Below are 27,656 nucleotides of genomic sequence, written 5' to 3'. Positions count from 1 at the left end.
CAGCGAATGCCATCAGCGTTCAGCTACAGGCATGGGAGACAGGGATCGAACGGCTGGGTGCTCACCGTGGGCTGGACCTCCACAGCGAACAGGATGGGACGGATATCTGTTAAAAAAGAACACGATCATGCTGGGAAAGATGCCAGGAAGAACATGAGTTAAACAAAATCCGTGGTTTATTACAGGTTTTGGTGCACCTCGAATTCCCCCAGGCAGAAAGCAAGAACCGCATCAGCGCACGCAGCCGGGCTCCCTCCCATTCATCCGCAGCCCCGGCTGCCTCCACAAGGCAATGGTTAACCAGGCAGCACCACGGCTTGCAGAGCCATCTGCTGACAGCGGGGATGCAGGACAAGGAATTATTATTTTTCTCTCGTATAGGTTTCTTCCGGCTTTGTCCATGCACTTGAGAGGTTTCTTGCAATATAGTCCATGGGTAGTACACCCGATATGGTCTGGCTCCTGCACACAACTCAGCACAGAAATTTTGTTACTCTGCCAGCCTGATACCTGCTCTTTTCTAAAAGAAATATTCCAATGTTGCTCCATCTTTAGCTATGGATCTGTCATGCAAGACAAAGAAGAAATGAAACATTTTTTCAAAAGATACCTGGGAGACAGACCCTTCTCTCCTCAAACAGGACCTCTCCTTGGAATACGACACTGTAAAATAACACATAATGTGGATGCAGGCCTGGAAGTTGATTGAGGACACAGCAGTGTCAGGAGCAAGAGGGACACACTGAACAGAAATGTGCTGAGGCCACAGGGCCGTGGACTCACAGTTACCAGGAAGGCAGGGGCACATCTGCTCTAACAAAGTTTCTTTCCATGCCCTTTCTTGGGTTAATTTTTATCCGTAAATGTACACAAGCCCCAGAACTTTTATTTGACATCAGATCATATGGATCACTGCCACTCTGCCTTCTCTCCAATAGCTGCAGAAACAAACCTTTTCTGCCTGACCTGAGTCTGAAAAACAGGCTGTGTGTTTATTCCATGACAATACCCACTTCTTTATTTGTGTGCAAACAGCAGGCTTCAGAAGGAGCATGATTCCCATTTTCAAAGTGCTCCCTGCCTTTGGGGTAGAAATGCACCTTTTTTATAAAGCTATAAACAGATGCTGCAATTCTTGGGCTGGCAGAGTGGATGCTTCATGGACAGCAGAGCTTACAGCTCTTCTTACAGCCAGAAAGAGCTGCTTTTGTGGCAAAATGTGGATGCCTTCAGCAGAACATTAGCAGGATGGAGCTTGAGAGGGTCACAGAATCATAGAATGGTTTGGGTTGGAAGGAACCTTTAAAGATCACTTTGTTCCAACTCCCTTGCCATGAAATTTTTTACTAGATCAGGCTGCTCAAAGTCCCATCCAACCTGACCTTGAACCTTAGGATGACTGTCACTCTCATGACTGCTGTAGTTGGCACTCATCACATCCCAGATGACCATCTATGGATGGCCCATCTCTTCTCTGCTCCCACCCTGGCCCACGCCGTTGGTTCCAGCTGTTCCTGATACCAATCCACTGCATCTACCTGCCTCTAAAATCCTCTTTCCCAGCAGGATCTGGGCTTGCTTTTACAGTTTGGAGGACCCCTGGGGATTCAGCTTGTGATGCTTTGGGCAGAGGTGATACAAAATCAGAAATAAAGATGAAAAAAAAAAGAGTAACCAGGCTCAAAAAGTTAATGGTCATAATTGCCATTCCCCAAGGAAAAACAGAGTGGGGTGAAGAAAGCTTTCAAAGTAAGGTGACTGAGAGTACCAGATCTTTGTGCCATTTTTGGCTTGCCCAGAGTGATGCAGAAAAGGTGAAACTGGATCATGACACTCCTGACACAAAGGTTGTCCCCATGGCACAGAGCAGATGTCTGACCTCTTTTCCCTGAGCCTGGCTTTCATGCTGGCATATCTACACTTCCATGAACATGTATGAAACAAATATTTCAGTTGTGTCTGTACAGTGCAAATATGGGAATCCTGATAGGAATGGACAGGTGCTATATATTATAATAATAAACTCAAAAAAATCAACCATGTCTGAAATAGCACATTACATACTCCAAAGAAGAGCCTTAACTTTGCCCATCATATTGAAATGCAACTTCATTATGAGTGCCATCATTGCATTTCAAGACCAAAATGAGCGGAATGCCCTTCATGTGTTCATTACCTACTTATCACTTTGTATTTGTTTGGTTTAATGATTTTTTTATGGTCCCATAGCAAGCCTGAGCTGAAACACAGAATTTCTGGAGCAGTTTTATTAAGGCAGCTATCACTGGAGTACTTCATTTGCCTGAGTGACGCATCTCTCTCTTGCAAAACATTCCCTCTAAATTTTATTGTCTTACTTGGTGTTACATTAGAGAACAATCACAAGTCAGAGACATCCCTCAGTACCATCTAACAACAGGCTCACTCTGACAGTGCTGTTCTCAGCCTGCTGCCAATGAGAGACACTCAAAGGGACATGATGCTGGAGGTGAGAAGGTACACATTCCACATCATATCATCCCCTTGTGGGAGGGCCTGTATGGCTAAGGAGAATGTGGAGCTGGTAAAGAACTAGGTTCAGAAAAATCCTGGAGCAAGTCAGACAGCAGATCATAGAATCATTTTGTTTGGAAAGGACCACTGAGATCTAGTCAAGCCATTAACCCAACACCACCACACCCACCACTAACCTATGTCCCTAAGCATCATGTCTACACATCTTTTAAAGAGGGGTGGTGACTCCACCACTTCCCTGGGCAGCCTGGGCATCAGTCTGAGCTGGGCAGTTGTCCTGTGTCCTTTGAGTCAGCTTGGTCTGAATTGTGAATACAGACTTGTTTTCAATTTTCACTTGACCCCCTTCCCACAGAACTCTGCTCTATGTCAAGGACATGAAGTGGCAAACACTTGGTAGGGCCACCTCCTTCCCTTCAGCCCTGCTGAGGTCTCCCTGCATTCCCAGAGAAGCAGAGAGTATTGCAGACTGGGTCACCATAGGCTGCTGTGACATTTGCTGCTGATCAGCTTGCAGCCTCCTGTCTCTTCTTTGTCCCTTTGCTAGAGTGCAGTGGAGAACACCAAGATTACAAGAAGTGAGTGTTAGTGTGGAAAGCACAGGACATCAAACAACCTCCCACATATCTCCTTGCAGCCAGCCCTGTTCAACTTTCATCTTAGATCTAAGGGAAGCCCTCAATTTTCCTGCTGAGCTTTCCTCAGTTTCCCTTGATTAAGCTGCAGCATTTCAAGAATACCATCAACCATATCAGATTTCTTTTGGCCCTGACCCACTGTCCCACACAAATCAGCAGGCTACAGCCTACACAGAGCTGTGCATGAGGACCTTAACCAAACCTGACAGCTCTGCATGGTAGGATGCATGAGGTTTGCCATGCCAGCCTCGAGGCAGGTGGGTTTTGATAATGTGCAATGCCCCAAACAGGTACATTGTATGTACAGAATCACAGAATAATACAATTGGTTGTGTTGGAAGAGACCTTTCAGATCATTGAGCCCAACCAAGGCTTCTTGTGACGACCTCTCATCCAGGCTCGAGAGCTAAGGTGAACCTTGCTGCAATAAATACAACTCCTTTGACATCTCAAATATCTTTTGCCAGGCAGCTTCTCCATCTAAAATCCTTTCTGAATGAGTGCCATGACCAAGAAACCCAGAAAAAATATGGAGGATTTTTTCCCAAATGCTTCTTTCCTCAGGGGAGTTCTTGTGAGATCTTTAGTTTGTCCTGCTTTTGGATGTGTTTTTTGAAGGAATGTGACACCATCTTGGACAATGACCAGACTGAGCTTCATGGACCAACCCTCCTGCTGGGCATGATGGATGTGCAAAAATGGCCACAAGGACTCTTAAAGGAGAGTCTGATCACATGGAAAGAAATTTTGGCGTGAAGCTAACTGTGCCTCCAGTTTTACTTGGAAAGCTTTCCCAATATTTACATATAGGAAAGGATGCAGAGAAACACATTTCTCTAGGGAGCCATGCTGAAAGGCAAATTATTCATGCATTTCCTTAACACAGGATCTTTCCTATATTAGAGTAACTTTAATATTCCTATAAGAAATTTTCCATTGAAAACATCCTGTTCTGTAAAAACATTGTGGTTAATTAAGGGTTGTGCATGGCAGCATTAATTATACTTTGTTAGATTATAGTTAAAAAGGTTTAATTTCACAAGTTATGTTCTTAGAACAATTTAATCTTTACTATGAGTTTATTAAATAATTTTCAGTAGGAAAAGCATTTTCATAGTTAAAAAAAAATGCTTTTAATGCTCTTCTGAGGTTTACGGGCTTCCAATTCTACTTGACTGAATTTAACATATATGTTAGGAAGAAGACTTCAAAATGACATGAAGTTGTAAAAGTGAACTTCTAGAAGTACATTTGTACATGGAAGCATTTACAGTAAAAATATTTATGATGCAAACTTTACCATCAACTGTAAGCATAGCCCACACTGTTCTTCACCATTGGCATATGTAGATGGCGTGAATAATAGATGTTTATTTTTTATATCATCTAATCCCTAAACCAAGAATTTTACTACTGGCTTATCCTGTATGACATGAATATCCAATATGTGACTGGAGAAAAATCCATGCAGACTTTTTACAAAATATGACACAGATATCTGGTTAAAAATTTTAAATGAAGAATGAGTCCTGTGAAATTTCGCTTTGGTAGGAAAAACTAGGACAAGGTTTGATAAATGTTTTGGGGGGGGTGTGTGAAATTGTTTTCTTGAAATTACTTTCTCCCCTCTTACTTTATACAATAAACCCATGATTTCAACCATGGTACTGAAATGAAACTGAACTCACCTGTCAACGGCTCCTGCTGAAACACAGGGGGCTGAAGTGCTGCTTTAATCTGAACACTGACTATATTTTTTTCCCCTCTGGACACAGAGAATCAACTCATTTTTTATTAGTTCTGCTTTCTTCAGCACATCATGCATTAATTGTATAATTCCCCATGACTTTACTCCAGTACAGAGAGTGGCTTTCCAGGAATGTAGGTCTATCATGGCTTTTCATGCCTCCAAACTTTACCTTTCTGTATCTGCCTAAATTAGATCAGCTTTATTCTTCCCCTCTAGCAACCTTCCCATACAGGCTATTTCTTTTATTTGCTGACAATTCAGTTTACTCTGAAAAAAACGTGTTCATTCATGGACCTTCCCTGAATGAATATAGAACATGTAAGAACATTGAAGTAATTAAATCAAGGTCAGCTTGTACGAAGACAAAGCCCAAGATTAGCTGAAAAGACTGTGCCCTGTGCTTCAGGAATGTGTTATACAGACATGAGGGATGTAGAGAAAGACAACACACACCTACCTTGAATAATTTAGAAAATACATACTTTACAAGAAGGGTGTTAAAGACTATTCAGATCAGAGCTGTTGCCAAGGGACTTGGCACTAATCAGCTGAGGCTCAACAGCCCTGTAAACTCCAAGTGTTGAACACCCAGGATGAGCACCACACAGAGATATGGCTTCTGCCAGACAGGAGGAACAGTCCCACACAACACTTGTACTGTGCGTGTGCACCTCAGGACCTGCACATACAAGACCAATTGTTAGTATGACCAAATAGTCCACTTCACCCATGAACACAACTGCTAATGCCATCAGCCATCCATGGTGCAGAAAAATAGCCATGTGGCTGGGCATCCCACCCCTCTGCTCTGAAACTGGACTGGAGATGTTGGCTTTGTGATCCTGATCCACACTGAGTGGCTGTAGATAGAAAACAAAGCTCAGCCACTCTCATGAGACACCTCAGAGCACGGGTGAAGAAGCTAAAGAATGGAGCTGGGGCACAGGGAGCCCGAGGTTCTCCTGCTCCTTCTGCATCATTTCCCTGTCTCAGGAGGTTCTCAGTGTCAGCCAGGGCTGACTTTGCCAGCATGAGGAAATAGCCCTTTTTCTCTGTGACGAATTCGAGGAGGTGCTGCGGGGTGGGAATGGGTGGAGACTCTTGAGGTAAGTTTTGTCTGTGACTAACAGCACTCCAGGCTTGGAAAGTGCTAACATTCTTATGTTCTGGGTCATGTTTGATTCAAAAAAGCAAAGGGATTTATTTCCTTCAGATGATGGAAAACTGGCAGTTAAAGAGTTATCACGGACACCTCTAAGAAGTGTCATGCCAGAGCTGCCAAGCAGGTGGGAAATGACTGCTGGGTAGCAGTGAATCCTGAGACCAGAGAGGAGGAATCATCTTTCTTGGCTCAGCCCATACAGAGGTGCTGCAGACCCAGGGACAGAGCAACTCTCCTGGAGCAGAGACAGACAGTATGCACTGCAAGTTATCACTAGTTATTTTTTAACAGTTGTTTGGGAGGTTTTTTGTGAACCATTACAATACTTACACTTTCTCTTTTCCCATAATTATTTTGTAATGATGCATCCAAAAAGAAAAGGAAGTATCAGCTGACGTTCTTTATCTCAAACAATATACTTCTTGTAAAGCTTCACAGGCAATTCATATCTGATTAAAGCTGGGCAAAACATTTTTCCCCCTAACTTCAGACCTGCCTTTCTATTATGCTTCTCATGAAGGAAAATGTTTGTAGTGAACAATAAAAGGAAAGTCCCACTTTCCTGTGAATAGCTGTAACATCAAACCTCAGCCTTTCATATAATGGGTTCCTATTCTCTCCCTGGACTAAAGGGCAGCGTAAGTGAAACATTCCCAAGAAGAGATGTGGAAAAAAATCCCCTAGAAACAATAAAAAAATTTTCATAACAACCAAACACTCAGACTCTGCCTTGTGCCAAAGCTCTCTGCTTTGCTTTCTACCTGACTGTCTGCCAAGAAATGAAAAGATTAACCAAGAGCAAGACATTGGATCTTTTCCCCTGTGCCAGAGCTTTCACAGGGAAAGAAGAGACCAAACAGATGGAAAGAAAAAAGAAATAGAATTTCTTTTGTAAAAAGCAAGAGGAGAAAGATGTGTAATATAAATGAGAGAATGTGAAAGAGATGGATGACTCACTGAGTGAAAGGAAAGATGCAGCCATTTTTACCACCATGTAAAGATTAATTAAATCGTTCTGAATGGGGGCACTGATGGTGAATCCCTCTGTGCCTCTTCTACTCACTGGATCACTTTGTCTCTTCCTGCCAGGCAGGAAGAAAGAACTTTACCTGCATTGCTGAACTGTGAGAAACCAGTTAATGATTGAAGAGGATTTTAAGGATGGGAAGTGTGCAGCAGTAAAACTGGTGGTGGGTAAATACCAGGTGGCTCAAGCTTTGCCCTCAGCTCACAAAGGCAGCAAAGCATCTGGCCTTTTACGTTTTTGTTCATTTTAGAGCAGGCTTACTTTGTGCTTTGAATCATGCTTAGAGAAATGTTACAAAAATTACTGTCAAAACTCTTGGTTCTGTTTAAATAAAAACGTATTAAACAGTAGACATGAAAAATAACAGAGAAAAGCAGTATTATGGAAACACTTCAAAACTATCAAAATACTGTTTCCTGGTTAGTGTGGGAATATTCAGAATATCTGAGTTTGGGTTTATCCAACCTTAACTAGAGCAGCTGTTTAATCATACTGTTAAGTTTCAGGTATTCAAACAGAATAAAATATAATTTCAAAGGTCAAATTGTTCCTCCCTTCCATGTCTATTAATAAAAAGAGATAGCATTGCAAAAAATCTCTGATATTTTGCCTAAAAGGTATTTGCTTACTGTTATTATCAGACAAAAGCTAAGCTGCTGCACGGTGTGGCAGAAGTCCTGAAACAAATGGATTTGGGCATAATTAATTCCTCTGATTGGTATAATCATAGGGACAAAAATGAAGACCAGGATAAGATACAACAAGGAAATTGAATGAAAAATAACATGAGGACATTCTCCAAAGATATGAAATATGATTTAGTCCAACTTGTGATGGGAAGGGAGAAATAATAATGGGCAAACAGGTTTAACGTCTTTTTTCCTTCAATAGTCACTTAAGAAAAAGGAAGTTTATTTAAAATGCTTAAGTAGCTGCTGTAGGCAGGATGAGATGTTAGTGATCCTCCTTAAGAAGGTGAGGAGCACAGATGAGTTCCAGGGCACTGGAGCAATCATGGTGACTATTCTTGGAAAAGAAGGAAGGGAGGTACATTGGAATTGTCACTAGTCAGTCTGATTGCATTTTCTGGAAAAATAACAAAACAGTGCTTGCCAAACACAGAAACATCTAATTAACAGCAATCAAGACAGATGTGTAAAGAATCAATTTGTTCCACCAGTGTATGTATGGCATGTAAGATGCTGAAATAACCTTTCCAGTCTAGATAGCATTGCTAAGGCTGCAGATGGAATAAATGTGCTTGGTTTGGAAGATGAAGCCAATTAATCCATTTCTAGAAACTTCAAGACAATTCTAGAAAAGAGAACAGCTGGAGAAAATCATAACAACCTTAATAAACACAAAAAGACCCCTGAAAAGAGAAAAATAACTCTTCTTCCTGTACACTGTAAAGGAACATAAAATGATCATCTTAAATTACAGAAATTACACTTGCACTAATGTTTTGAAGTCCCAAGTGACTGAACTGTTCCAGCTTTTCTTCAGTGTAATAAATTGTGTCCTCTCTCACACTGCAAGCTAGTCCTGCTCTACAATAAGTGATTTGTTTACACTAAATGCTCTCCTTTGTGGGAAGTTGATCTGGCAAAAATCATTATGTTATACCTCAAACAGTGAGTCACTGAACTTCCTCTGTAGCAGGACAAATGAGACATAGCTCACAATCAACTACAAATAATCCCTGTGGATCATGAGTTCTGATTGTTGGAAATCCTTCCAGTCAATCATTATAAAATTTCCTTCCTCAGTACAGACACTCTTTCTGAATAATAACAAGTGCAAGAAAACCAGGGTAACCATACAGTCTTGCTCCTGGTCAAAGAATATCTTCCTACAAGCACTCCACTATCTGTGGAAAAGCTTTTCTCTCTGCAATAGAGGGTAGAGAATGGCAGAAACAGGGGCAAGGTAGTAGAAACCTAAAGGTTTTGGCTTCCTTTGCACAGCATGTTCCTAAGGCGGATCTGCAAAGGTGGGTGATAGCAAGTGATGCTTCAGGAGCAGAATTCACAGTGCCCAAATTCTCTGTGGGCTGAATGGGGAAGTTCCCAGATCAATGTTAGGATGGTGACCACCTGTAGGATGTCCACAGTGAGGGTAGAAGCTGCCTGAAGGTCCCTCTTTGCTCTTTAGCAAATGGTGGCTTTATAGAGTCACATAAAAATCCAGCAGCCTGTTCCCTAAGGTGCTCCAGTCTCAAGTAAAGATCCCCCAGTCAGAAAAAGGGTTGCATGCCATGTATATTTACAGTCCCATAAAGGCCTTACCTTAACAGAGGTGGAGGAGGAGTTTCTGCTGAGATGACCTAGTCAGTTAGAGTACAGTAAGGTGGGGATTCATACTATTTCAGGAAAAACTGCAAGTGTAACATGAAGTCTTCCTCCTGGGCAAGAGATCTGGGCAGCAGGGTTCCTACATAAAGTAGGCTTTGCCTCTGCCTGCTATGGGGGATCACAATATCCTAGTGCATGTTACACAGCCAGAGAGAATCAGCCCTGCCAAGGGATGCGCAATTTCTAAATTCTGAGTAGCCAGTTGGCCAAAAATTAAGTACAGAGATGTTTAATCCAGACAAGTGTTTACTGTAAAACATGTGAGTAACCCTGGGATTCACATGTACCAGGTTCCTACTGAAAATGCTAGAACCTCTGAAGCAGGCTGTATATTCAGATGTCCTATCACTGCTAGTGAGGCTCTTTATTTTTTAAACATAATTTTAACTGAGCTTGCTATGCTATGGAGCTCTTGGTGGTTAATTTTAGGTTGTGTCCCTGTGAATAGAAATGTGCTGTTCTGATGCACCATGTGTGCAGTGTAGATATGGAGCAATTACTGCTGTGGCCTGCTGCCATATCACCATATTATTAGCCCTGAAGAGGGAAACAATGCAGATTTATGCCTTGTTTGAGTTCTTTGTTTTTGTTATTTTTTCCTGCCTAGTTATTTTTAGTGCAAAATTGTTCCAAATTATGTCAAGGACAAGAGAAGTTGAACTAAAACCATGATCGGAAATGCTGCTGTCTGTGAGGGATGTTTCTGCAGACAACAAATACCTTGTATTGCATAACCCCAAAGAAATGTCTAGAAAGCAAAATGCTACCTCTGTTATCTCCAGACAGTCCCCAGTCCAACCTGTCCTGGCGTGAAGAAGCAGCTCCACTGGCTGTCAATTTTATCAGCTGCAGGATCAGAAGCTTTGAAGTGAAACAGCCACTTTCAGGAAAAAACACCTCTCTGTGTAAGGACAGGAGCTGGCTGACACAGTCCCTCCTCTTCCACTGCTTTTCAAGAATACACGATATTCTTAAATCACTTACAGGCTTGTGTTCTCTGCTCAAGACATTTTACATCTCTCTGGGCTATTTGTTATTTGCTTTCAGAGACAGATCGATGGTGTTTCCCAGAAATTAATTAACAAATTCACGGCCTCCTTTGGGTGGCTTGGGAAACGGCAGCACGGATGAATGCTCTGCTGGTAAGGTTTTAATGTTGGACTGTCAGAGGTGCAGGTACCTGACAGCTCTAGAAGATTAATTATGGAGCACAGCTTTCTCTGTTCCCGTCTGCCCTCTCCAAAGAGACGACTGTGTTTCCTTCCCTTTAATGAAAGTGTGCTGTAATAATGGCTAGCAAATATTTTATCTCTGGAAGCAATTACTAAGTTTGTTTTAAAAGCTGAGCTAACACTGAAGACATGTTTACTCTCCAAGTAGACACCCTGTATTTGAGCTGTTACATTTCTTTTTACTATTTTCAAACCAGTGCTGTGCAGTTGCAAACACAAGTTTTTTCATCTACTACAGAAAACATCTTAATTTGTTAATAGATTAACAAAAGGGGAATTAAGAGAGAGGTTTCAAGTGCAAAACAATGTGTTGGGAAATCACCTCGATTCCAAATTAAATTAGAAGTGTGTGATGCTGCCAGACATTGTCAAAGCCGTAATGAACTGTGAAATGCTCACAGCCCCCCTGCTCCCCTCCCACTGAGTGCCCTCTGCTGCCGCTCTCCATTCTCTAGTGCCTGCAGCCTCCTGCGCAAGACATTTTACATCTCCCCGGGCTCCTCGTTGCACAGCCAGGAGCGTTCTGTCTCCTGTGGGACTACGGTGGCAGCAGTCGGGGGCTGTGACACTTCGGCCTCCGCTGGCTCTTTCTAATCCTTGCTATTGCACAGTAAACCCTAATCTAAAACCATCTGCAGAGACTAGGGCCAGTCTGTCTTAGTCTGCTCTTGTGAGTGGCCTCAGCAGGATTTTGTCCTCAGGCAATCGTTGCCCCAGGCTCTTATGCCAGGGATTACTCATTTGGTGGAGGCCACCTTTGGAAGTGGCTGCTGGCAGGAGTCTGAATCACAGACAGAGTCAAATTCAAGAGAATTTGTTCTTTTCTGTATGTGAGAGAGCAGAGGAACATGCAAGCTGGACAAGGTAAGCTATTTCTGTTTTCTCAAGCCTGAAGGTATTTTTCCTTCCTTTTCTGGGGGAAGCTTGGTGCTAAAATACTTCTCTAGCAATTAGGAAATGTACGTAGTGTTTCACACATCTTGTGTTCATGGTTATCTGCATGAGAAGCAATAACACACCCTTGAGAAGAAGCAGGCAGCCTTATATCCACAGTGAGTGACATTGAATTTTGTGAAGTGATGTCCCATTCCCCATCAAAAATACTGTGGTACAACTGTAGCACAGAGTGTGGGAAGGTCAGAGCCACCTCCTCTCTTCCACAACCTTTACACATTCAAGGTCACGTTGAATGAGGCTTTCAGCAACTGAAACTAGTTCAGGATGTCCCTGTTCACTGCAGGGTGAGTGTTGGACTTTAAAGGTCCTGACCTAAACCATTCTAAGATTCTATGGTTCTATATCAACCAACTACAGCCCTCTCCCTCTACCCTTCATTTGCTCCTTTCTATTGTACCCCCACTGATCCTTTTTTGCTCCATTGCTCTTGTCTACTTTGGCATTTTGGTGAAGAGAGGAAAAAGGACAGCAGATGGAAAATGGGGGTGCAGCTCCTGTCCTGCCCCTGGGAGCAGAAAGCCAGTGCAACACAGCCCTCGTTCTGTTTTCTTCCTCCACTGTGAGAGCTTAGGATCCCATCACACAATAAAAAACATAAAACTCCTTTATTGTTCCAAAAAGTCATGTAAGAATCTAAAGTCAGGTTTTTTGCACAACCAAAGTCAATGAGCAGTCTTCCCACTAAATTCAAAGGCAGCAGGATCAAGTCTGCAAGAATAAAATGGGAGCTCCAACATCAAAGACAGGCAAAGAAAGGGCACAGCATGAGCTCATGGGATTGTTTACTATGCAATGTGTTCTCCACATTTTTTATACCTTTTGCTTGGATCTCATTTTTCTTTGAACTCCAGGCAACGTGCATGTTTAGGCCCATTAAAATAAGTGATGTTTTTTAACAAACTACAATGCAGATTAGATCAATTCTTTAATCTCATGTTTTCCTCTTGAACACTAGAATCAGCCATTTTATGCTCAGTTGGATATAAAATTAACCCAGGCACATTAGATCTATTCCAGAATGTTCTGTTTTCTAAACGATCTAATTTTGCTGGGAATGTGCCAGGGTCTCATCAATAAAGGTGAACATAGTCCAGATCTAAACAGAAAGCTGCACAGCTACTTTACTGTGAAAATATTGAGTGAGGTGGGAGCACATAACATTCTGATAGATACTAAAGAAAGGCCACAGTCACAGGCACTTCTGTCCAGGAAGACATCAATAGCATAACACAGGTCATGCTGGTAAATCTGGTTAAGCAACTTCAGAAGAAAAGTCTGCTCAAGAAATCATTTTGAAGATCTGAAAATCCCAACAACAAAACCACCACTGACAACACAAACCACTTGCAGTCACTATCCCATTTGCTATCTGCCTGTGACTGTCCCCCCCAGCCCCCTCCTATGGGCAAGTGTTTTCCTTGAGCACGTGGATAGCGTATGGTAACATATCTATCTACCCTGTAAAATAAAGGTCTCAAAAGTAATGGGAAGCTTGTGAACAGGTCCTTGTGATTTTGGAAGGGAGACAGGCCTTTATGTAATGTACAGGAAGTGCTTTTAGGAGCTTTGTGATTACAACGCTTATAAATATCTGCTGTAGAAAAAACACAAGGACACAAAAGAAGCTTTGTCAGAAAAAAACAATATATTGTCACAGGGCAATTACACTATTGCGCTTTGCAGAAGCTATACTCTGAGGCTGTTGGTTTATATTTTTAAGGAGAAACCTACAGCTTCCAGATCCTACTGGGCTAAACTCTTTTTTTCTAAAATTTGCCTGTGGCTGGATCCCTCTTGTTCCATTAAGATCTTCTGGTTGTCTACATGGGCTGAACTAGCACTGTTTTCTTGTACTTCTTGGAATAAAGTTTAATCCTGGGCAGAATCGTGGCCCTGTGTCATTTCCCACACTTTGGACTTTTGGGGGCAGTTTTTTAGGGGACAGGTATTGCTTTCACAGCTCTTGACACAGCTGTAGCCTTTTCTTCTGGAAGGCCCTGATTGGCAGCCATAAGGGCTGGTTTTGATTATCTGTGAAGGTCTGTTGTGAAGATTGGTTTGAGCCCCAGCTCAGACACCTGGGGAAATTTCCTTTCCCATCACACTGTGATTCCTAATCACAGTGTTTAAAATGATAGCAGCTTGTTAAAGCTGGAGAAGATAAACAGAATAGCACATAATGGCAAGGTACAGTTTTCCCGAAGTCAAGCAATAAACAAAATAAACTGATTTGAACCCTTCCTCTTGTTATTTCAGGATAAGCAAACTGCAGGTTGGTTTGTTTCCAGCACTAATGCCTCGGGGGCAGACTCTGAGCCCTTTGTCTCCTCCCAGGATAAAAATGCCAATGCCTCAAGTCTAAACAATGCTTCAGCCAACCCGAGGTCCTTCTTTCTTCTGTCTCCTCTACCAAGCTGTCCCTGTTTGACCATTATTCCTCTACTTCAGTGATTTCTACCCCAAGACAAAATTTTCCCAAAGGATCCTCTTAACTATGGATCCTTCTTTCTTTTTTTTTTTTTATTTTTTTGTGTGTGTATTTCATGCTCTAAAGCTACAATCTGTGAAAGATCAGACAGACCAGTCCCTCCAGGGCTGTTTTGGCTTGGTGAATTGGCTCAGGTTTTTTTTGTGTTATAGTAACTGTGTATTTCCTCCCTTTTCACGTCTGGCTTTTTTTTCTAAACAGAAATTCTCAAAATATGAAAAGCTTAAATGTAAATCCAGTGTCTTTCAGATGTCTGCCTTGCACATAACTGTTACATCTTTTCCCTACATCCAGACTTCAGCTGTTTGCTTACTCCTTGCAGGCTGCCATCCTTTTAGAGCTTTCTGCATGAGGTTTGCTTTCTCCTTTAGACCTCAGCCATCAGGCTCATGTCTCAAAGGCTCAGGTCAGGACTGTCTGATACAAAGCCTTTGGATGAGGTAAGTTCCCTCTTGGACACTTTGTGATCATTTCCTGGAAAAGACATTTGTTTGCCTGGCCTATGTCTGCTGTATTGGCTGCAACTCCTTATCAGCCTTCTCTTCTCTCTGGCCTCAGGCTCCTGTCTTTTCCTCTTCTCTGGTTTACCTCTGTGCCTTCCCAGACCATGGACTTTCTATTCTCCTGCTCCAGTATTGCCCCACTGCTGCTTGGATCAGACTGGGCTCCCAAGTCCAGACTGTCTGAAATTGGTGATGGAAGTTGCTGTATGAACACCAGGTGACTTATAAAGTTAGACAGTCAAAAATGCAGGCAATTGTAACGTATATGTTCTTTGGGGAAATGACTTGAGTGGGGTTTTAAGGCAGGATGTGTATAGCTGGTGCTTCAAAGTCAAATACCATATTTAAGCCTATTACAAAGATTATCAGCATTCCCTACAAATGGTAAGATACACAGATCAGACCTGTGGATTAGATACCATCTTTTTTGGAAATTGTTACATTTAAATTTAAACAAAAATTTGTATGTGTATGTGGAGGTGAGGAGGAGGAGGAGAAAAAAAGTATGGGCCAAGGGAGAGTAAGTTATTTTAAAAACCCTCAAATACACATGAGAGAAGACACAGCAGAAGAATAGGAGACTGCAGACTGCATAGGGCAGTGCTGTTGTACTGACAAAAATAAGTAGAAAGAATAAGGATCTTCTCATTTTCTGAGACAATAAGTCACCATGTAAAATGGCATAATGGCTCTTTTTTTTTTCTTTCTGTCTCCCTCCCTGTAAATACAGCCTGGAAGCACAGAAGAATGAGATTACCACATCTCATACATCACAATTTCTAACAGAAGTTACAATACTGTTACCACATACAGTCGTGACATTTATCTTACTACAACTTTCTTCAAGGATATTGTAGAGCAAAACTCCCAAGTTTCCTAAAATTAGACACATTTCGTGTCTGTTTGCTGTCTTTGGTAGACTTAAAATTCAACCCTGTTCATATTTTATGTGATTTTGTAATAACACCCACTCATTCATTGCAGAAGAGGCATTCTATTGTCCTCCTATGACACTTTGGGATTGCAGCTGGAAGATGTGTCATTGGGACTTCCCTTTGTTTTCTCACTCTGAACTAGACACTTGTGGCAGATGCTGGATTGGCAGCCTCACAGAAACAGATACTCCAGGCCACCAGCTTGCACAAGTGGAGACAGTTCAAGTGTCTGGCTTCTGTATGGCACCTGTCACTTTGCTGCTCGACCGACCACACAGGTTAATCAGCAGCTGTCAAATGGCACTGTTCAAGCACTCCTGGGCTGGGGTGGTAACTCACCTTGTCCATGCTGTGGGAGCACAGCCAAAGCTGAGAGAAGATTTCAGTTCTTTATTTCAGTCTTTTTTTTTTTTTCCCTTTTAGGGAAGGAGAGGCAGTTGCACTCATTATTGCAGGTCTGTGCCCTCTGGCTGCCCCTTTAGGGATGCCCTTCTGACAGTCTGAAATTGTCCTTCCTGAAAAAGAGAAACAGGATGAGAGAGGGACTGTGATAACCCATTGATAACCCCAGTCTGATGAGGAGCAGCATAGGGAGCTGGGAGGGCTTAGCCTGGAGAGAAGGAGGCTCAGGGAGAACCTTCTTGCTCTCTATAACCTGAAAGGAGGTTGTAGCCAGGTGGGGGTCAGTGTCTTCTCCCAAATAATCAGGGACAGGACAAGAAGAAATGGCCTCAAGTTGCACAGGGGAAGTTTGGACTGGATATTAGGAACAATTTCTTCACAGAAAAAGTTGCCAAGCATTAGAGCAGGCTGCCCAGGAAGTGGTTGTGTCACTGTCCCTGGGGATACTTAAAAGTATCCGAGGAACATGGTTTAGTGGTGGACTTGGCAGTGCTGGGTTAACGGTTGGACTCGATGACCTCAGAGGTCTTTTCCAACCTAAACAATTCCATTACTTTCTTTTATGATTGCAGACAGCAGAGCTGCTCATGTCATTGTGATCTTTACAGTGACTACTGTCACCAGGACTCACATTTGGCATTGCTAAGCCTGCTCTGGCACCTGTGTGATGTAATGCTGTCACTCCTGAGTGTTTGGGTGTCAAAGGTAGAAGGGTAATAGTGAAGTCCATGCTGTACCATCGTATCAGCCTATAAATGTACACAGGTGCCTGTATCCTCTGAGTCCTGTGGACTTGTGCACAGGATCTTGATTCTGTGCACAGGACTTCTGAAATATAAACACATAGGTATGTACATAGGGCACACGCATTATATATGTGTGTGTGTGTATACTTGAACTTAGGAAATAATGTAATCAAGTCCTTTTTCCTGCTAGTAAAATCACATAATAATAATAATCCATTACATAAACGGATCAAGCTTCATCCTGAGAACTGTTAGTGTTGTTTCTCTCCAAACTCCTGTGTGAACGTTGTTCCAGAATATCATGGCAGTGCTCTGCAGTAATATCTCCTTTCTAATTTCCAGTCTAAGCACATCCACCACCGTATTGTGTCCCTTGATTCTGAGCAGTGCTGTTTGTAAGCTTCAGTCATTTGCTTTCCCTCAGATCTGCCCATGGATGTATCTACAGAGACAGAATCCCTCCCTTCTCAGAATTTGTTTTGTGAGACTAAATGTCTTTTAGATTGCTCACACCCCAGTATGGTTCCAAGAGACTTACCTGTACCTTGTCCAACCTAGGTTGAACTCAATGATATCAGAGGTCTTTTCCAACCTAATTGATTTTGTGAGTCTATTCCAAGCTGAGTTTACTTTTCTTGAGCGGCTTTGGGTTCATTTTTCAAGCGTAGGTCTTACTAGTTGAATGATGACATCAGCATTTCCTTATATAATGGAAACACCTCTCCTGATAAGCTGAATAATCATATTTGTAATTTTTGTGGCTGCATCTTGTTAATGAATACAGCCAATTACTACTCTGATTTCTCTCCTCAGGACATATCAATAGTTTCAAACAAGTAACTTCTCACCACTGGCTTAAATCCAGGACCAGTGCAGGAGCTTGCCCTTTGAACTGTCATCTTTCGCACAAAAACGCTTAAAAATAGTAAGAGTATAGTTGGATTAGGCCAGTATTTTATTAGTTTTTTCCCACTTCAAGACTTCCTCTTTAAGCAGCCATGTCTAGGGCTTATCTCACTTTCGGGTATATGAAGCAATCTCCAGAAACATGAACTAAATCTAACTCTGGATTGTCCAAACTGCAGTGTTGATTTTATTAGCATGGAAAGCATTTCAACAGCAGAATGTAAAGGCAAAAATAACACATAGATGCTGCAAGAGGAATTTGTATGATGACATTTGCTTTGTCAAACTTTAATCATCAAAATCTAAGCTAGTTGTGTGGTTTTCCTCTACAACCACCAGAAGGATGCTGGCAGCTCCCCAGGGTTTTTATCACTCAGGCATGTATTTTAGGATCTGTTTCCCATCAGTGCCTACTTCTTCCTTTCCACAGGTTGTCAAGTGAATCTGCATCAGCAGAGCAGCTGAAGCATGCAGGTAAAATCAGGTGAAATGAACCTCTCTTCACTGTTTATCTTAAAATTCAAAAGAATACTCCAGACAACGACACTTGGATTTTTCATGCATTGAGAAGAAAACGGATCACAGAGCAGCCACCTAGGATGTCAGGGAACTGTTTTAAAAGAACTAAGCTCCCTAAGTCTGGTCTTTATCGCCATGTCATGAGGCAAATATACTGAAAGAAAAACATGGGATGTTTAACACATTTTTATTTTACATAAACAAGTGTTTTTTTAGAATGTTCTTTGCATGAATTGCCATAATTACAAATTAAAACAAGAATAAGTTTCTGAATTCTGATTTCCCACCACAGAGCTCTGATTCTATGGTGGGTAAAATGGTGAGACAGGAAATTTCCTCTATGTTTCCATCTGCTCATATATCAGACTGATTCTGTCTTCTAGGAGCTCACTCTGAAAAAAATACGGTCTTTTCGCAGACCGGAGATTTTAAACAAAACTATTGTTCTCCCTCTTGTTTGTGACAGAAGGTAATGAAGAGAGATTAGGAGTTCACGAGTGCAGCAGGAGCTCTGGAATAATTATTAACAGGAATTTCTAAAAAGGAAAGAATTGTGATGAGAAGGGCCAAGTCATAAGGATTAATTAAATAGAAGAAGGGATGCTGACTTTCAAGTAGTCTGGCCTGGAAATAACACAGATGGAGAAGTGAAAAAGAATAGAAAACATCATGTCTGCAAAATGTTCTCTGAGTGGGTGTTTTTGGGAGAGGGCCACCTAAAGGATTCAACTTTTGCTAGGAAGAGTATGCATTATCCATGCTCAAACTTGTGAGTAATCAATCCACAGATCAACTGATGAGTTAGTTAAATGTTGTTTCCTTAGAGTAACATCCAGTATCTTTGATAATACACTTTTGGCAACTCAGGATGTTGCTGGAGCACATTCTCCTTCTCTGTCACACAGTCCCCTCTGCACTTCCTCATGGGCGAATGGAAGCCCAAACAACACAACAAAATATTCCATATTTAATTTCGTTGTAGTGTTTTCCTCTGCACACAAAAAGCTTACACTTCTTTGCACCTTTATCGGGGAAAGTAGCAATAATCTCAGTTCACTGTCGCGTTTAAAATGGGAACTGAAAAACAATTTACTTATCAGGACACAAATCTAACCTTCTGTTTGCCTCTCTAACTTTATTGTCTCTGAAAGCAGAACAAGAGCTGCTTTTCCTCCTTCACGTTGAGACATTGGTACCTGTTAAAGTGGAAATACACAGTCAAAATTTCCACTTGTAGCCAGTGAGTGAAACAGAAAACTCATATTCTGCTAGTTTTGTGGGAATATGCTGTGGTAAAATGAATAATCATCAATTATTTAACTTCTTAGGAGGGAAAATATAAAGTCATCAGGTACTTCTGAAGTGCTCAGTCTGTGTTAGGCTGACCTTGGTGTCTCTCTAGAAAACCTGGTGTGTATTCTTGGCAGAAGGCATCAGTTCCCCGAGGGAGAGGATATACAAGCCTGCAGGAATGTAGATAAACATCTAAGATTCTACTCTGCATAAGAACAACAACAAAATAATCAGTGAAAGTCTCCAAAGAGCTGCTAAGGGGCCCTTCTTCACAGTCGAGTACCTTACTAAAAGGAAAGCAAATTGAAAATACTTCATAATTATTAGATCCCATGACAATTCTGACTTTTTCAACAGCAAAAAAAATACTCAATGGGGTTTAGTTTTTCTGGGGTTTCGTTTTTCTGGGGACAGGGAGGGAGAAATGTGTGTCTTTTCTAGCACTAATTGTTTTGTCAGTCATTATTAACATGATAGCTTTCAGAACCAAAAATGCAGGAAACCATTACTTTGTAAAATTTAGCAGCTTGCTGGAAATCTTATACACCTCAGAGAAGCATCTACTGACTCTAGCAATACGTAGAGTTCAGTCAATATAATTGAAAGTGAGGGGGTGTGATTGTCAAGGGAAATACTATTTATTATAGAATTTTCTAAACAATTGGTCAACTCTGGCAATTCCACAGACATACAGACTGCCCCTTGGGAATGCTATTTATGAGCTCAAAAGCGGCTGAACAGCACTCTCAAAAAGGCTGCCAGTTTCAAGAAAATTAATGACAATCTTACATTGTCAGAAAATGAAGAGAGAAGAGGCTTTGTGCTGAGCTTAAGGCATGAAGTGTGTTTGCACTCCTTTGTCTTGGCCTCTCTGTCGAAGCCTGGGGTATTGATGAGAACACACTGCTCATGGCAGTGTCAGCTCAGACAAATCAATACAGGAAAATGTAAACATACAGGTAACTTCACATCCCTTTTCCTAAAAGGTTCCCAAGAGCCTTACTAGAGAGAATATTGTGCCTTCAGGTCTTGGAGCCTTCAAGGCGTGGCTTTGCTGTACTTCCATAAAAAAAAAAACAACCCACAACAAACCCACAAAAAAACACCCCAGACAATCACACTCAAAACAGCTCCCTGAGTGCAAGAAGTATGTACAGACTTTCTGCACCTAATCCATCTTTTTGGTAATAGACTAATTTTATTTGTGATTTTAAACATTCCAGTTGAACACAGTTTAATTGCAGGTCCACATTGCTCTAAAGACTACCAATTCCCTGTTTTAAAAGTTTCCTGATGGATTTAGAAGCTGAACTTACTGAGGAAAACCATCAGATGAGCACTAGAACTAGCACAGGAGTGAGAGAGCCAGAGAGAGATGTTCAGTGTCAAAGAGTGACATGTTCCAATTAGTGTGTCGGTGGCTCAGCTGCTGTTGGCACCACACTTACAGCACAGAGGGCCTGTAGGGGTATCAGAAACGCTCCTTTGAACAGAAAAACACTTCCAGTTGATTGCCATCCTCTTACCTGTGGCACAGAAAAGCACCCTAATATATAACTTGTGTGCCTTTACCATGATACAGCTATTTATGATGATGTGTCAAATGCTTTTGTAAAACTCACTACCTTTTGGGCAGACTTCGATCATTGCAATTAGGGCTACACTGCTGTTACTAAAGGACTGAGGGGAAAACTACATTACTAATACTGCATGTTTTGTATGAAGTCATCTCTGCGCAGAGAAAAGGCTTTGTATCCTGCTCTCAGAGCATGTGTCAGAACTGTTACAACAACAAGCAGCTTTCCGTTACTTTTATTTTGGAAAGACAAAATGGCTGAAGGCCACAGCTGTTGATTTATTCAGATGCCGAAGGAAACCATTAGCCCATTGGACCCTGAAGATGAGATTTCTTTGTGCTAGATGTTAATAAAAGGAAATCCTAAACAGCGGCTGCCAGAGGGGACTTAATACAAATGCAAAATGCCAAATGTACCTAAAAAGGAAGGAGGAAGATGGTTGCTTATTAGAGAAATAGAAAAAAGCCCAACAAAAACAGTGAAAAGCACAGCTAGATTTTTTTTTTCTACTTCTTCTTAAGTACAATGTGATGTACAACCAAACTGTGAGAGGAAAACTCTCCTGCATTTAAATCAAACAGAATATCTTTGAAACATACGGCTACACATATGGCTGTACCGTTAACGGCTACGCGTCCACGTGGATTGGTTTTTATCAGCATAATGTAGATGGAGCTACTCCACAAACTCCCTGCTGTTTGCAGCTTTGTTTTAATTAGTTGCTAGTGTTAAATGAGCTGCCTTCTCAGAAGAGATGTCAAATTAAAAACGTAATAGCCATCGGGGTAGGTAACTCCTCTTTCAGATTACTGCTTTAGTGTCCTCGTGGCAGAAACATGATCATTGCCAGTACTTAGCCTGAATTTCAGATATGCCTCCGTCTCCCTCTCCCCCCCCCAATTCTTTTCTTTTAAGATTCAACAGTTAGAAGCACTTTATTTCATACGTGTACAAGTGAAGTGACATTTCTAAACTTCATTCAGGACTTCAAAAGTATTTAGTACTGGATACTGGACAAGCTGTCATCTATAATAATGTTTTAATCAACATTGGGTCCTGTTTGAAGGACGCATTTTTATACGACACAATGAGGCCACAGAACGGAAACTTGTCCTGGCTCCCTGCAAATATAGTAAGGTAAAGGAGTTTTTGGCATGTGGAAAAAATAACACATGGAAAAGGAACAGCACTTGCTCCTCAAGGCTAGAACTGACTATGGAGAAGAGAAAGGGATCGACTGAAGTGGTTGATGACAATGGAGGAAAGAGAACAAGAGTGGTTAAACTTGAAACAAAGCACGGAGGAATTTGTTTCTGCTGGCTGATGTTCCTCAACCTTTTCAATCAAGAGTTTACCAATAAACAACAAACCAAGTTTGTGGTGTTGCCACAACAGTTTCCAGTTATAGAAAATCAAATTAGGAAAAGCTTCCAGTGTCCACATGACTTTCCTCATTTTGGTTGTTTGCTCGTTCAATGTGGGACAATGCAAAGTGTTTACAAAGTTGGTTTACAAAGCCATTTCCAGTTATTTTGCTGACCAGCTCCTGACTCCTCTTATAGATCAGTATTGATCCACACTCCATGGTTTGAAAAATACAGCACTAGAGCATGACTGCTTTGATAGCCTGAAAACTGGCACTCCAAATTCCTTAGTATCACCAGCTGTGTGTAGGAACACAGTATTTCATGAGAGATGACAAGGAACTCTTTACCTGAATGGGGGGAGCTGTGCTGTAGTTGCAAAAGGTCCAGCTTGTGAGCCCTGTATAGGTCCTAATAATGAACTGTCTGAAGGAGGTAGGAAGAAAAGAAAGATGAAGTTCCTTTTGCTTCTTAACATAATGCAAACCCCCAATAGTTAAAATAATAGGTTAAATGTTAGTGGGCAAGCTTAATTTTCCTCAAGCTTAATTTGCCTCCTCCTTGAAAATCTACATGTTGATATAGCTTTTATGTCCAAAACAGCCAAACAACTGCTCTGTGCTTTTATATTTTCTCTCATTTGTTTTTTTTTAAATTTCATTTTTAAAGAGTTGTGCCTCATTCTGTGGAATAAACAGATTCACTCTCCACTGTGTATGCAGTGAAGGGAAAAATACTGTGTGTGCTGAATGAATACTTTCCCACAGTTTGTTTGTTTATAAATGAAATCTATCTACTGCTTCTTCAAACCAGCAGAGGGAGTTTTCTCATCCAAATAATTGTTACACTTCTGAAACACAAACCTGTCTATTTTTTCAGTGATGTTATGTTACCTGATGAGAACTGCTGCTGAAAACAAAAAGGCGAAATTTTACAATCTAGATTGTTTAACTCCTTAGTGCTCGAGGCTGTTTGCTTCCAACCAATTTTTAGAGGTATTACTGTGCAAGAAGATGCTGCAACGAAAAATGCAATGGAGAATTAAAAGCATGGAAAATCTACTCAGTTGGAATGTTTGGGAGCAAACTATTTGGTTAAAGGGGAATGTGCAATTATTGCAGTGCATGTGCCACTCAAATGTGTGTGAAACCGCAACACGTTAACAGCTGACACATGATTTTTTGGGAAAAAAAAAAAAAGTCAGTTCCTTTATTTTTTTGTGCTCGAGAGAGAAGTTTTGAAAGTTCTGGGTTTAGGTTTCTTTATTTGGAAATAGTGGAGTACTTTTAAGATAACCAGAGTGGCAAAAAAAGTTCAAGTGAAATGTTCACTGTAGCAGTACTAGGGAAAGAGTCTCTTATTATTCCTAGGTTTTTTGTGAGGGAAAAAAAAATCAGCTCCGGTGGTGACAAACTGTATCATTCTTATTTTGTGTTATAAACCTACATACCAGGCTATATACACCAATCTCTCTTGTAAAACAAAATGATAGCAGTTACTGACATCAAGAGTGAATACTATCTTGATCTGCAAACATGTCAGAACTCTTCCTCTCCCAAAAGCGAGCAAGAAATTCAGATATTCTATTTAGCTCAGTCATAAAGCATTTAAATAGCTAAGCTTTCATTTTTAAAAGGTCAGTTGAACAAATTAGTGAGAAAATAATGTTATTTTGCGGAATCTAATTGGATTTGAAAACACTCTGAGACAAATACACACTTTTATGGTTCTGTAGCGTCAGAATATCAATGGTCTACATTCTGCTTGAACTGAAAGAAGAGATTAAATAAAGAGCAAGATCCAGTGTTTCCTGTGTATCTACCAGTATAAGAGCAAAACTATAATTTCAAAGGACTGCATAAATGCCAATCATGGCCTAATACCTAAGGGAAAATGGCTCGTTAAATGTTTTCATCTTTCACTGACGTTGAAAGTGAGGAAGGAACTCACTGTAGGTAATTCAGAAGGCAGCTATTGGTAAATAAGCATTTAGCACATGACACCAGACATAGAGCTATAGAAAAGAAATGAAGTAGTCACGTGGTTTAACAGCTGAGCCAAAAGAGTTAATAGCCTGGCACAGATGTATTTTCCTTACATGTATTATAACTGTCAACTCATACGAGGGTGCTAAATATGGGTCCCCGTGCTGCTCTGAGTCACACATGAGCAGCTTCTCAGTGCAGTGGAGCCGTGTCAGACTCAATGAAGCACGAGGCAGACACAACTGTCAGTGCCACACACCTCATGGACCACAGCCCCAGCGTCAGACAGAAAACTGTGCAGGGCTGTAGGCGATGGATTCAGCAGCATCAGCCAGTCATCCACAGAGGAAGAGACTCTTGGACTCAGCAGCCACAGGGGCTCCCTCAGGAGATGCCCCATTTCTGCCTTGCTGGTACTGGAAGGGGATGCACAGGACCAGTGGGATGCTGGTGCATGATGGACTTGGAATAAAATTCAGGTTTTGTACTCAGACTGCTAAGCAGCTTTGAGCCAGCCCTGGCCACAGTTATCAAGGTATGTGGAAATAAAACAGAATTACAAAACAATGTCTTGCTAGTCCACAGCATAAGAACCAAGAACCAGGGCTTTGCTCTCCAGAATGTTCTAGGCTGAGGGGAGGGCCACAGGTAGCTTTATGTCAGCGTGAGTGAATGTGAACTGGAATGAGACTTTGCCCCAGTTCAGACCAGCTTCCAGAAAGGAGGCTACAGGGAGCTCCTTCAACACTCTGTAAACATGTACACTGTGTACATTTTTTGTTTCACCTCTCATTCCTGCACACTTAGCTTTGTGGCAGGGTTAAAGAAGTTAAAAATCAGATGAAATTTATAGTTCCTCTCATCCTTTATCCTTTTTTTTTTTTGAAGTAGCTCTACAAAGGAAGTGGAAAAAAAAATATACAGCAGACAGATGAGTATAATTCATCTTCATGGAACCTATTTTCTGAATTTTGTAAATTAATTCAGTACTGTAAGCCTGGGGGTGCAGGAAGGTTGTATTTTTATAAAAAATAGATTTTCCTTTTAAGGGGAGAATCATGTAGCCATTGACCAGCATTAAACACTGCACCTGCTTCAAGGAAATTCTGACTGACTTGTACATTACCAGTTCTGCTGTCAGAAAAAATGGAATCAGCCTGCCTCAAAGTATGGTGAAACAGATAAAATATCATAATACACTGTGGTGTATGCTTGTTTATACACTTGGGCTTCACATTTTGTCTTTATTGCTCATTATCTGACTCAGTTTCTGTTTATGTGCCATGAGAAAGATGCTAAGCAAAAGCTGACTCCTGGAAATACTTGACATTCTTTTCAGGCTAATTTTGTCCTGAGTTTGGCTGAAACGGCTCATTTTGAACCACTCATAAAAGGATGTCTGCAGCAGGGAAGACAGAATATTTTCATTTCTGAGAGCCCTGCTGTGTTATATTCCCTGATTTTCATCAAAACCAGACCATGTTTACTTGTCCCTTTGGCCTCAGGGTCAGGGTTTTTTCTTTAAATCACTTCAATTCTAAGTAGTCATTTCACTCATTCCTGAGTTTCCCACAAAAACCTAAGCAGTGAAAGCCTGATATAGCTTGGGGCACTTTCCTAAGTACATCTCTGAAGTGATAAAAAATTCCAACAAAAAAAAAAATACCCTTACCCTAAAAAGTCTTCAGAAGCAATGCATGAGCCCACAAACGTGTGCATGAGGTTCCTGAGGTTAGCTAAGGGGACGTGGCCGTTCTCCTCCCCAGGTCTCCCTGCACGTCACCTTCCATGGGCCAGTGGAAGGTGCCCCTGCTGCCCCTGCAGCCACAACAGCCCCCAAATCTTCACTTCTCTGACTAAAAGGGGCTTCCCAGGGTGGTGGTTTTGGGTAAGGCCAGAGGCTGCTGTGGGAGAAGGTGGAGAAGCCCCCGGGTGCAAGGGGCAACCCAAGGGCCTCGTCAGGGTGGGGTTTGCTGAGGGGCTTTGAGGCAGTTCTGGTTGTGGGGAGCTGTGGACAGAGATCCCACCTCAGGTGGGCAGGGGGGCATTACCCCTCAGGTAAGGGTGGCTCCACAAGAGGGACTGAGAAATGGGGCAGCAGTGGGGCATCTCACTCTGAGCCAGCCAAGGAAGAATCATAGAATCACAGAATCAATTATGTTGGAAAAGACTCTGAGATCATCAAGTTCAACCCATGACCAAACACCACCAGCTAGACCATGGCACTGAGTGCCATGTCCAGTCTTTGCTGGACATCCCTCCAGGGATGGTGACTCCACCATCTCTGGGGAGCCCAATCCAATGTCTAATCACCCTTTCTGTGAAGAAATTTCTCCTAATATCCAACCTAAATCTCCCCTGGCACAGTTCAGGAATATGCCCTCTTATCCTATTGCTGGTTGCCTGCGAGAAGAGACTGGCTCCCACCTGGCTACAACCTCCTTCCAGGTAATTGTAGAGAATGATAAGGTCACCCCCAAGTCTCCTTTTCTCCAGGCTGAATCCTCCCAGCTCTCTCAGCCGTTCCTTGTTGGACTTGTGCTCCAGACCCTGAGGAAAAGGGGGGCTCTTACAGTGAGTGGGTGGGGATGGGGGGTGGCCTCAGCAGTGAGGGGGTTGGTGCTGTCCATGAGCCAAAAGGCCAATGGAATCCAGGTGTGCATTAGGAACAGCATTGCCAGCAGGTCAAGGGATGGGATCCTGCCCCTCTAATCAGCCCCACTGAGGCACATCTGGAGCGCTGTGTCCAGCTCTGGGCTGGGTGACAAAGATGATGAAGGGAATGAAGCATCTCTCTTAGGAGGAAAGGCTGAGGGAGCTGGCTTGCTCAGCTTCCAGAAGAGACACTGAAAGGGGACTCATCCATGTCTGTCAGGGTCTGCAGGGAGGGAGCAGAGGATGGACCAGGCTCTGCTCGGGGGTGTCCAGCAACGGGACAAGAGGCCACGGGCACAAACTGAGGCCCAGAAGTTCCATCTGAACATGAAGAAGAACTTCTTTCCTGTGCAGTGACTGAGCAGTGAAGCAGGTTGCCCAGAGAGGGTGTGGAGTCTCCCTCACTGGAGATACTCCAGAAACACCTGGATGCAATCCTGTGCCAAGTGCTCTCGGATGACCCTGCTTGAGAAGGGAGGTTGCACCGGATGACTCACTGTGGTCTCTTCCGACCTGAACCATTCTGTGATTCTGTGAGGGGATGAGAGGGGCTCTGGGAGGTGTGAGGGGGGCCTGTGAAGAGAGTGATGAGGGGGCTGTGAGGGGGATGTGAGGGGTGTGATGACGGGCTGTGAGGGGGTTATGAGGG

General features: G+C 42.1%; 1 long non-coding RNA gene across 1 annotated transcript; it reads right to left on the bottom strand.

Moving 5' to 3' along the window:
* Positions 1–14,135: 14,135 nt before the first annotated feature.
* On the bottom strand, positions 14,136–27,578 carry LOC116785195. Its single transcript, XR_004356414.1, has 2 exons — positions 27,521–27,578; positions 14,136–16,075 (listed from the first exon to the last, which is right to left on the bottom strand). It is a non-coding gene; the product is annotated as an uncharacterized LOC116785195 (long non-coding RNA).
* Between the last annotated feature and the right edge of the window lie 78 nt (positions 27,579–27,656).

Source organism: Chiroxiphia lanceolata, chromosome 3 (assembly GCF_009829145.1).
Source record: "Chiroxiphia lanceolata isolate bChiLan1 chromosome 3, bChiLan1.pri, whole genome shotgun sequence".
In the NCBI taxonomy this organism is placed as follows: domain Eukaryota; kingdom Metazoa; phylum Chordata; class Aves; order Passeriformes; family Pipridae; genus Chiroxiphia; species Chiroxiphia lanceolata.
Note: the sequence above shows the minus strand (reverse complement) of the source record. Positions and strands in the feature narration are given on the sequence as shown.